The following is a 12,154-nucleotide window of genomic DNA, read 5'->3' on the forward strand; positions in this document are numbered from 1 at the left end:
ATTCTAATGATCAGTGCTACTGTGAATATCATTTTACATAATTCTTTGTGTACATATTTGATTATTTTTCCTTGCATGATGAAGGGGGATTGCTGTTTCAAAGGATATGCATGTTTTAAATTCATATTGATACTGATACCTTACCCTCCTAAAAGGAGGTAATAGTTTTTCCTTCTACCAGTGGTTTATGGCACTAGTTTTCCCATGCTCAACCAAACTTGACATTACCAATTTTTTTAAAATGTTTACATGTCTTATGAGTTAAAACTGATACTTCCCTATTGCTTTATTTTGCATTTTCTGATTACTACTAAGATTGAGCATCCTTTCTAAAATGTATTGGCCTTTGCTTTAACTCTTCTCAGCCTATCCATGTTTACTGTCCATTTTTCTTTTGGGCTTTTTATCTCTTTATTACTGATTTTAGAAGCCAGATATTAAGGCTTCAACTGTTAAATATGTTGTGAATATTTTCCCCAGCCTATCAATTATTTTTTTAAGTTTTTTGGTGATTCTTTTGCTGAATGGAAGTTTTAAATTTTGATGTAGTCAAATTGAGCAGTCTTTTTCATTATGGAATTTGTTTTTCATCTCTTTTAGAAGACCTTCATGAATATGGCACAAATAAACATATTCTTTTATATTGTCTTAATGCATTTATATTTTAGTTTGATTTAGTGTTTTTTACATAAGTCTTGAATCATCTGGAATATATTTTGTGAATTACATGAGTTATGGAAGTAACTTATTTTTTTTCCAACTAAGTATCCAATTGTCCCAACTCTGTGTATTGAATTGGCCATCCTTTTCCTATAAAATTAAAATGACACCTATATGATGAGCTAAATTTGCATATTACACTATCTGCCTATTCTTGCATCAGTACTACAACTTTTTTTAATTTTTTAAAGATTTTATTTATTTATTTTAGAGAGAGAGAGAGTGAGAGCAGGGGGAGGGGCAGAGGGGGAGGGACAGGGAGAGGGAAAGAGAATCTCAAGCAGACTTTGCACTGAGCACAGAACCTGACACCCGGCTCGATCTCAGGACCCTGAGATTATGACTGGAGCTGAAATGAAAAGTCAGATATTTAACCAACTGAGCCACCCAGGTACCTCAATACTACAACTTTTTAATATAATTTACTATTAGATAGGGCAATTATCCTTTTCTTTTTTTGTATGTTCGTTTTATACCCAGCTACCCTCTAAGTTGGTTCTAATAATTTTTCAATGTGAGGTTTCTGAATAAATGATCACATTGATTTCAAGCACTGGTTCTTTATTTCTATTAACTATATCTCATATGAGTTGTTTGTCTTGCTAAATATGCAAAACCAATTCATTAGTCAATATTCAAGACCAATCCAAGTTCATATAAATACCTATGAAGGGGCCCATTTCTATCAACTTCTCCAGAAGGTTTTACCTTCTCTATCTGTCCCCCTCCCAAATTCCGTCCTTCTCCATCATGCAAGAATGATTAGAGTTATTTTTCTCATTTTCTATAGCCTCCACATATTTCTTTTCCTTCTTTCTTTCTCCCTTCTTGTCTTTCTTTCTAAATAGTTCTTTACCTTAAATTTGAGTCATTCCAACCTATATATGAGGCTGAGAGAGTTAGGTAAAGTAAGGAAGAGATTCAAAATTATAGTAGCCCTTTATATTAACCTTTGCTAACCTTATACAGAATTTTACTTTGCCCCTTATTTATTTGAGCATTTAATCACTTTGCCGTATAATTTTCATGGGCTCATATTTTATCTCCCCAACATTTTAACTCCTTCAGGTCAGACTATTTCTCCTGCCTTTTATCTACTTACATTTCCTTTTCTCCTTCTCTTATACCTATCCTGCATGTTCTTTAACTTGTATAGACCTTTATTCCAGTTTAGATTCTATTTTCCATATCGTCAGTAACACATTTGCCATATCTCAAACTTCATTGCTCCTCTCTCTTTTACCCACCCTTCTCCACAACCCTGGTCCTGTTTTAATTTTGTTTGTGTTTTCCCTACATTTTTAAAAATTTTTTAAAGATTTTGTTTATTTATTTAAGAGAGGAAGACAGATAGTGACAGAGCAGGAAGAAGAAGGAGAAGCAGGCTCCTGCTGAGCAGGGAGCCCAATGTGGGGCTCGATCCCAGGATCCTGGGATCATGACCTGATGAGCCAAAGGCAGATGCTTAACCAACTGAGCCACCCAGGTGTCCCTGTTTTCTCTACATTTTAAAACTTTTTATTTTGAATTGATTTCAGGCTTACCAAGAAGTTATAATAGTTTATGCAAATTATCTATTCATTAGGTACTCTTTTTTTCTATTTATCTATGTATCTATTATCTACACATACAAATTCAACAATTAACATTTTACCATATTTGCTTTATCATTCTCTCTCACACACACACTGTGTGGGTATTTGTGTATATCTTTTAGAACAGTTTGTTACTAAATTGCAAATGTGATCTATTCTGTTTTTGCTTTTTCCATGTCTATACTCAATAATGCAGAAATCCAACTCTATTCATACTGCTGTCTTGTCTAATAAGGCATGTTCTGGCAAATAAGGTCACATTTTGGATTATGCTATAAAATTATGATCACTGACCTCATATTGATTTTCAAGACTACCTATACATGAGTCACTTTTTCAAATTTGCAAACACAGGGGTATTTGAAGATATTATTTTCTTAAGATGTTTTTTATTTATGGAAATTAATGAGATGATACATTCTATGTGATTTCAGTTGTATGGAATCTTCGAGATTGTCTTTATGGCCAGTTATTTTTATTTATCAAATATTTACATAATACTTACTATGGGCCAGACACTAAATACTTAACAAATCTTCATTTATTCAATTTGCTCAACACTATGTGGTAGACATGATTATTATCTTCATTTTTTAAAAATTTTTATTTATTTATTTTTGTGAGAGAGTGAGCATAAGCGGAGAGGGGAGCAGAGGGAGAAGCAGGCCCCCTGCCGAGCAGGGAGCCTGATGCAGGACTCGATCCCAGGACTCTGGGATCATGATCTGAGCCAAAGGCACACCCTTAACCACTGAGCTACCCAGGCACCCTATTATCTGCATTTTGCAAATGAAACTGAGGGACATAAATGTAACTTATCCTAAGTCTATACAAGTAATAGAGCTGAAATTTTAATTCCACCAGTCTAGGTCCAGAATCCATGCTCTCAACCACCATGTTGTGCTAATTTTTCCCATCTCACGTGCTCTTTTTTAAAATGTGCATTTATAGGGGCACCTGGGTGGCTCATTTGGTTAGGCATCTGCCTTTGGCTCAGGTCATGATCTCGGGATGCTGGGATCAAGGCCCACATCAGGCTCCCTGCTTGGCGGGAAGCCCGCTTCTCCCTCTCCTGCTCACCCTACTTCTGCTCTCTCTCTCTCTGTGTCAAATAAATAAGTAAAAATCCTTAAAATAAATAAATAAATAAATAAATAAATAAATAAATAAATAAAATGTGCATTTATAATTCATACTGATCTGTATAATCCTCGGTGTATTTCCATTAGATTGAGCATTTTATGTAGTTCTAATCATTTATATCAGTTTCTGAGAAATGTATGTAGACTGTACTTTGATTACTTTCTGATTGTAATTCTGTCATTTTTTGGTGTCACTTATTTTTAGGATATTGTTAGGTATATCTGTTTTCAAAGTTCATTTCTCACTTAAGATTCTTCATTCAATAATTATATAAAACTTCCTTATCAGTATGTTTCTAAAATAATGAGAATCAAAAGAAAATAGACTTTCAGTCCCAAACAACTTCATCATTTCAACATGAATTTATAAGAGAAGGCCTCTTATCCATCACAATCTGTACCTATAGTTGATTTATTAATTGAAAAGATGTGTTAAAGCAGAGAATCATTAAAAATACTTATAATTAAACGTTTCAATCTGTAATCTATAAATATACATTCAGTCAATAACCTTTTCACGTTTTTAAGGTTTTTTTTTAAGATTTTATTTATTTATTTGACAGAGATAGAGACAGCCAGTGAGAGAGGGAACAAGCAGGGGAAGTGGGAGAGGAAGAAGCAGGCTTCCAGAGGAGATGCCTGATGTGGGGCTCGATCCCAGAACGCCGGGATCACGCCCTGAGCTGAAGACAGACGCTTAACGACTGAGCCACCCAGGCGCCCCATACTTTTTTAAGTTTTTATTTAAATTCTAGTTAGTTAATATACAGTGTAATATTAGTTTCAGATATACTGTTTGATGATTCAACACTTATATACAACACCTGGTGCTCATCAGAACAAGAACAGTCGTTAATCCCCATCACCTATTTCCCCCATCCCCTCACCCACCTCCCCTCTGGGAACCATCAGTTGATTATAGTTAAGAGTAGTCAGCAGTCTTTTTAAGCCAAAACCTTTCCCTATGAGTTTACTTGTTGGAGTACAGCAGTGTCTTTATACCAAGGTGGTTTGTTTTTGTTTTTGTTTTTTTAGCTTTGGAGAAGAACAAGAATTCGAAGACACTTGCAAGATAATCTGAATTCAAAATTATTCAAGATTTTTAGGGTTGCCCCCCACCAAGATTCTCCACTCTCCCATCCTATTTGACCTCATTTTTAGGAGGCTGGTATTAAATGTTATGCTTTCAACTTAATTTTCACAGAAACAGTCATTCTCCTTTTATGCTTACATTTCATTAGTTTACAAAATATTTTATTAAATTCCTAAATTATACCAACAAGTGTTGTTATTGACTCAGACAGCCTTGGAAACAACACAACTAATATTGGAAAGCATACAACTCAAATGGTAAGAGCAGAGGTGAACATTTGTCTGTTTTCAAATAGAAATGCTGTTTTGATTAATTGATGGATTATTTAAGTGGAGGTCAGTTAAGAGAGTTTCCTTTGCAGTTCAAATCAGAATATGTTCCTCAAGTAAATAATGGCAAAATCACTGACAAGTTTTTCTCCTCTGACAGATGTCATTGTCAGCAAATGACTATATAAGAATGAAATTGCGTTTATAAGTTAAGATACCTATAGACCAGCAATGCTTAGAATGTCATGAATTTATGACACCAAAACTTTTTTGAGCTTATGTACATAGTAGAGATCTGCCCTATACAAGGAAGATGGACATATTTTTTAAAGCTATATTCATGATACTTCCTAACACAATTCTCCACTTCAATCTAATCAGGCTTTTTCCTGTTCCGTGAGTGTCTTATCTCAGTAAACATATATGAGATTGAGTTGAAAAGTTGAAGTCATCTTTATGAAGTCTCTCTCACTTTTCTAGCTTAGGTAGAAATGATAGAATTGGATGGACCAGAAGAACATCCAGCTCAGAAGAGATTCTTCAAAGTTTTCCAAATGTTGGACACAAATTTAAATTTTAAAAATATATTAACACTGTAATAAATGTAACATGTGCATTCAAAGTGTGTTATACCAAGTTGTAAACACATCATGAAACAAGCACATAAACATCATGAAACAAAAATAAACCATGCTACTAGTTTATATTTTTATGGACTGCTGACTAAAGTTTTCCCACCAATATTCATATACATATTTGAACTTCTTATGAGTATGCATTTTTATTTTTAAGCTTTATCTGGGCTTTTTAAAAGCTTGAGTTATGATATATCCAAATCAGGTTATACAAGTGAGAGCGTTGCTGCAACATGTATGCTTCATTGAATAAATACAGACACGACAGAGGGTCATCTCTCTGCCATGTGTCCTTATCACTCCTCAACAGTTTTGCAATGGCAAATTAATATGATAATATTGTATTAAAGGAAGTTTTCATGCTTAATTTTAGTTTTGAGTATTTCTTGCCCATATTTCACATTTATGCCCAGAAACATGAGTAATGATTAGATACACTCCGTCAGTCTTGGAAACAAGATTTTCTTTACTCTTTCTTCCTTCAAGCTTCTAGACCATTTTAATTGCAAGAGATCTTAATGTTGCCAAAGCCAAATTCAATATTTAAAAAAAAAAAAAGGTTGCCTTTGGCAATAGCTTTTCTGTGGTAATCAGAATTGTATCAATATTAGAGGGGCACCTGGGTGGCACAGCGGTTAAGCGTCTGCCTTCGACTCAGGGTGTGATCCCGGCGTTATGGGATCGAGCCCCACATCAGGCCTCCGCTATGAGCCTGCTTCTTCCTCTCCCACTCTCCCTGCTTGTGTTCCCTCTCTCGCTGGCTGTCTCTGTCGAATAAATAAATAAAATTAAAAAAAAAAAAAGAATNCCCTCTCCCACTCTCCCTGCTTGTGTTCCCTCTCTCGCTGGCTGTCTCTGTCGAATAAATAAATAAAATCTTTTTTAAAAAAAAGAACTGTATCAATATTAGAAAGCCAAAACAAAGTACAAAAATGACGCTTTTGAAGATGATTTAAAATTGCAACTGTCACCCATATCTCTTGACTTCATACTTTTTACTAGTCAAAATAGTGCCTTATTTTTATTGATGGATTTTAATAAGTAATATAATTTGGTCTTACACAATGAATTATTACCAGTAAGTCTCTTTTTTCTGTTTTATATAATGGAGAGTTCATTTAGATTTCATTAGATAAAAGAGACCTATACCTAAAATAATTTGAAAAATACTAATCTAGTCCAAGCCATTAATTTTACAAATTGAAAAAGTAAAGCTCAGGTTGTCTTACTCAAAGTTATATACAGCTAGAAAATTTCAGATGCCACACTTCTAACCATTAGCTCACTGTTCTATCACTTGTTACCTCATCTCTGAGTTTCTATAGTACATTTAGTTTATGCCACGGCATTTAGTTTGTATACAAGCATTCATTGCATTTACTCAACAAGTTATTCTCTGTGTGCCAGGCACTCTTCTAGGCACTGTAGACAGTCCTCAAATTTAGAAATTGTACTCCACATAGAATAAGAAAAAAGTAGATTCTGTTCAGCCTCCTTTGATTGTGGTGGAATACACACCTGCAATTAGCCACCTTCATACATCACTGGGTGGTTTTAACATATGACTAACAAGAACTTTACTATTTTATGACATTTCAGGAGAGTAAGAATGTTCTTTAGCATTTTCAAAGGTGAGAAAAACAAATAATTCGACTCAAAGCACATTGCATACCATGTACCTGGTAATGTGTTTGGCAACCACAAAAACAAAGCTATATGAAACAAGGAATGTGTGTACATAAAACAGTTTGGTCAGCATGTAAACAGCACTGTAGAATGAGAGAGGAATGAATAAGTAACTCTGAGCAGGAGACTAGAGGGGGCTTCATGGAGGAGTTGACACTAGAGTTTAAAAAAAAGCACGAAGTTGCTTTAAGAATGCAGAAGGAAGGGGCACCTGGGTGACTCCGTCAGTTGAGTGTCTGCCTTCAGCTCGGGTCATGATCCCGGGGTTCTGGGATCGAGCCCCACATTGGACTCTCTGCTCTGCTCCCTCTCCCTCTGCCTACCACTCTGCTTCTTTGTACTCTGTGTGTCAAATAAATAAATAAAATCTTAAAAAAAAAAAAGAATGCAGAAAAAATCTTATGTCCAGGGAATAACACGTGCATAGACATGGAGTTGTGAACAATCCTGGCATTTCCACAAAAGTTTAATGCAGCAAACTACTTAGGGTGTCTTGGGAGGAGTGGTAAATAAGCATTTTCAGACATCATTAGGTTGAAGAATGGAAGTGATGAAATGTGAGGCCTTCTTATTTTGTACCCCTGGGTACTCCTCATGCATCTATCTATTTCTGTTTCTCGGTGTTAAGTTCTCTGAGAACACTGACGGTATTTTGTACTTCCCTATCTGACAGTGACATGTGCAGTGCTAAGCATGACAAAGGCTCAGTACATGCTTACTGATTAATTATGCTCATCATTCACTCAACAAATATTTTTAACTCCAGCATGTGTAAGGTTCTATACTTTGCGCTGTGAGAAATAAAAAAGTTGTGAGACAGCCAGCTTTCAAGGAGTATTAAACCTAAAGCAGTAAATTATAGGGAAGTCTTTCTGTTTTGATGACTTATATGGCCATGTGCTCACAGAGCCTATGTTCTTATCAGAGGAAATAACAAGAGGGTAAATGTTAACAATGTAGAGGAAATAGCAATAGGGTAAATGTAATATAGGGCAAACATTATGGAGAAAAACAATAAAATAGGAAAGGGGGATATAAATTACCAGAGAGGAAAAGAGAAGGTAAAGTTATTTAATTTCTCTTGCCTCCATTTCCTTAATTCTAGAAAAGAAAAAATAATAGTGCTTATTTATAGGGTTGTGACAAGGATTAAATGAGCTAATAGATATTTGTATAAAATGCTCAGTGCTGTTCCCAGAAGATGGTAGGAAGTCAGCTAATATTCATATATTTGTCTAGAATAGCTTTAGAATAGTAGTCATCTTATTGTCATCACTTATGAACTTCTTTTATTAAAAGATATACTTCCAAATGGTTTTTAATGACTTTATCTACAGGCTGAGACTCCTTCATCCATATCTTGCTCCTTTTAGCTTCTGCTTCCAGTGCCGTCACATCTAATAATACTTTCTTGTTGAAGTGAATCATTGTCCTTTGATAGTATTTCTTCTAGAAAACAATATTTGCTTATCTGGATGTCAGGTCACCGTTTTCTATTTCAGGCATGAGGCAGGCATCCAGATCTTCCTGTGGAAAATATTCATTAATGCTTCATCACTTAGCCCATCTGAAGGTTAAAAGGTCTGACAAAATGAGACCTTTATGCTAGCTTACCAGCTTAAAAAAAAATGTTGGAATTGTTATTATCAGACAGAAATGTAAAATCTTTAATATTAATCTTTTGGAACTAAGATCATTTGCATGGATGAGATGAAGTTTCAGGTCTCCTACTAACCTTTCTTTGTCTAACGTCAGTGCACCCCTAAATGTATCCTGCATCCCCCTTTCTCTGATCCCTGAAAACTAGACTAGCTCTTTCTTTGTGCTCCTTTATCACTCCATATTTAGCCCTGTTGTAGCCAGTGTGATTCAGTGTTGTAATTACCTGTTTCCCTGATTGCCCCACTCCCTGCCCTCCACCTCTCAGGCATGTATGCTATTTATGTCCAGTCCCTTTGTATCCATTACTGTGCTTCACATGTAGTTGATGCCCAGTAAAAATTCAAAACACTTAATCTAATGTATGGAGTACTTTAATACATCAGGATTATAGGAACATAGTTATTTAATCTTGGTTCCATATCCTTTAGTTGCTCCTTTGTTCCTCCTGGCCGCTTTCTGAGGAATGTTCAAGCATATATACACCACATCCTATACACATTCCCCTGTCCTCCTTTGGCCTAAAAACAAAAAGAAAAAAGAACAAGTAGGCTATCAGGAAATACCCAAAGATGGAGAAGCACCCTGTGGAGTAATTATGGTCTAGGATATGGTCCCTACTCTTCCAACTAAAAGAAAAAGTTGAGGGAACCTGGCTGGCTTAGTCAGTAGACATGTGACTCTTGATCTCAGAGTCATGAGTTCAAGCCCCACGTTGGACATAGAGATTACTTTAAAAAATAAAGCAAGAAAATAAAATAAAGAAAAATTTATTTGCCATTGTTCTCATGGGTAATGGGCCTCTAGGGTCTGATACAGATCACCTGTATTTACAAGAAACTAATTGAAGCCAAACATAACCCATTTGACTATTTACTTGCTTTCATTGACTGAAATACTTGTGCCTGATATCCAAATTATGAACTTGACGCTATCAAAGCACCTGTGAAATCCAACAAAAATCAGAAGATTGTTCATTAGCCATGGAAACAGAACAAAATGAGCTATACTGTCCCAAGGATTATTTTGCCCTGACCAAGAAAGAATCTTGTCAATGTCTCCTTGATGGCTAGGAGAAAATCGAGTAAGGGGTAATAAGGTCTCAAATACACTGTTGAAAGTCCTTATAATATTTTTTCTTATTTGCTGAAAGGGAACAATATTAAAAGTCAGTGGGGCTGGCATTTTATAACTCAATAATGGTAATGTACAATTTGTTTCCATAATTCTTTGATCCCCAGATGAATTCTTGAGATAATGCTAATGTGGTATAACTGATGATGGGGCTGAGAAAGAAGGGGCGATAGAAGATTGAAGTTGAGTGAGAATTCTGTGTACCCTCTGCCTCTTCTAACTCAAAAATCACCATGGTTTCAGCCATCTCAGTTTTATCAAGAAAATTAACTGTTTGTTCTTGGTTTTAGCTGCCTTACTAGCACTCCTTCACATACTAATAATGCATGATGATCCACCAAGAGTTCATTCTCCACACTTGTGAAGAAACTATGAAGTGTAGGTTAAGTGGTCATTGAAAAAAAATAAGCTGTACTTCTTGTCAAGGGCTACAGTGAGTCCTTCAAGCCTTATCTCAAGGTCCTTTCTATTCCAGAGATTGGAAACCCAAGTGCCTACAGAGGCCAGGCTGGTGGGAATGAAGCAGGAAGCTACTGCACTGAACTGGAGAGCCAAGTCCTTTCTGAAGGAGCAGCCACTGCTCCATTCCAGATAATTGTTGCCAGGCAGGAATGTTGACCTAGTGTCATCACATTGTCCAGTTTCTCAGGTAAAGCAGGAAATGCAAATTTTCATGTGAAATCTTTTCATTTAAATATTGTCAACTAATTCGCTTTTATTATTATTCTCAAACCGTGTACATGCCAAACACTTCTGCAGGTGGGATTTGAGTCCTCTTGTTTGTAACTTGGTCTTGTATTTTGCTTAACTACTTGTTAAATTAGAGACTTCATTTTCTACAGGTTTTGCTTTTCTTCAGCATGTTCTCTAAAATACTTTATACCTGGTTTTATGATACTGAAAATCCCTTCCTCTCCAACCTGAATACTTTGTGCATAAGTTTTCTTTGGATGCTACGTATTCTCTGCCTCCCTTGCCATTCCAGTGAGCACTCCAATGCTAAATGGAGTTTCCTTGAGACACTTTTCATATGACACCACAAAATATCTGCAGGTATTACTACTCATTCATTTTGTTCCTGATGTATGAGCTACAAAAACACAGTAACAGTTCACTTATTTCATGGGACTTAAAAATTGTATGCTTTGGACTCCGGTTTTTAGAATCCACACAGAGACAATATTCCTCTTCTTCCTTCTTGAGAGACCTTATTGAACAACTAGACTATAGTTATCTTTCACATTTAATTACAATTGTTGGAGGCATTGATTGGACCTGAGTGTTCCTAGATACTGATAAATATTTAGAGACAATGTCTTTGGGTGGGTTTCTACAATGGCTGAGGAGTCTTCCTATTTCCGCATTGAGTAAACTGATTTTCAAGGTTACTAGGGGGCACCATTACCTCTGTACAGAACTGGTTACTCCAAGTAGTAACTGGGTATCCATTGCCAGATGAATTGAAGAGTGCTAAACACTTATAAGTAAAAGAATATGTAAATATTAGTTGTTTAAATATGTTATGCAACCCCAAGTGGGCATAATTCGTAATTGTCTCATTCTTTTTTTTTCCAACAATGATTTCTTTAATTAATTTTAAATTAAAGTATAACTGATATACAATATCCTATTAATTTCAGGTGTACATCATAGTGATTAAATATTTTCATACCTTACAAAGTGATCCCTATGATAAATCTAGTTACCATCTGTCACTATGCAAAGTTAATACAATATTATTGACTATATTCCCTATGCTGTACATTAAATCCTCATGACTTTTTTATAACTGGAAGATTTACCTCTTAATCTCCTTTATGTATTTTGCCCCCTCTCCCTTCTGGTAACCAAAGGTTTGTTTCCTGTATCTATGAGTCTGTTTCTGTTTTGTTTTGTTTGTTCATTTGTTTTTTTAGATTCCATAAGTAAGTGAAATCCTATAGTATTTGTCTTTCTCTATCTGACTTACTTCACTTAGCGTAATACCCACTAGGTCCATTCATGTTATCACAAAGGGCAGGGTTTCATTCTTCTTTATGGCTGAGTATATTCCATTGTAACCTCATCTTCTTTACTCATTCGTCCATTAATGGACACTTAGGTTGCTTCAGTATCTTGGCTGTTGTAAATTATGCTGAACAGAACATAGGGGTGCATATCTCTTCAAATTGGTGTTTTCATAATTGTCTCATTCTTAGTACAGTTTGGGAAAAAACAATAT

General features: G+C 35.5%; 1 protein-coding gene across 7 annotated transcripts in view; it reads left to right on the plus strand.

Moving 5' to 3' along the window:
* Positions 1–12,154, plus strand: part of MBD5 (methyl-CpG binding domain protein 5) — a 448,730-nt gene that overhangs the window by 365,683 nt on the left and 70,893 nt on the right. For 5 of the 7 annotated variants that reach the window (XM_034654540.1, XM_034654547.1, XM_034654546.1 and 2 more), the window contains one exon: positions 10,409–10,582. The exons of 1 other annotated variant lie outside the window; for it this stretch is intronic. The gene's annotated coding sequence lies outside the window, so the exon portion shown is untranslated. Of the gene's footprint in view, positions 1–4,492; positions 4,808–10,408; positions 10,583–12,154 lie in introns of all 7 variants that reach the window. One more of the 7 variants, XM_034654544.1, reaches the window with a different exon arrangement.

This window comes from Ailuropoda melanoleuca, chromosome 2 (genome assembly GCF_002007445.2).
Source record: "Ailuropoda melanoleuca isolate Jingjing chromosome 2, ASM200744v2, whole genome shotgun sequence".
Lineage (NCBI taxonomy): Eukaryota > Metazoa > Chordata > Mammalia > Carnivora > Ursidae > Ailuropoda > Ailuropoda melanoleuca.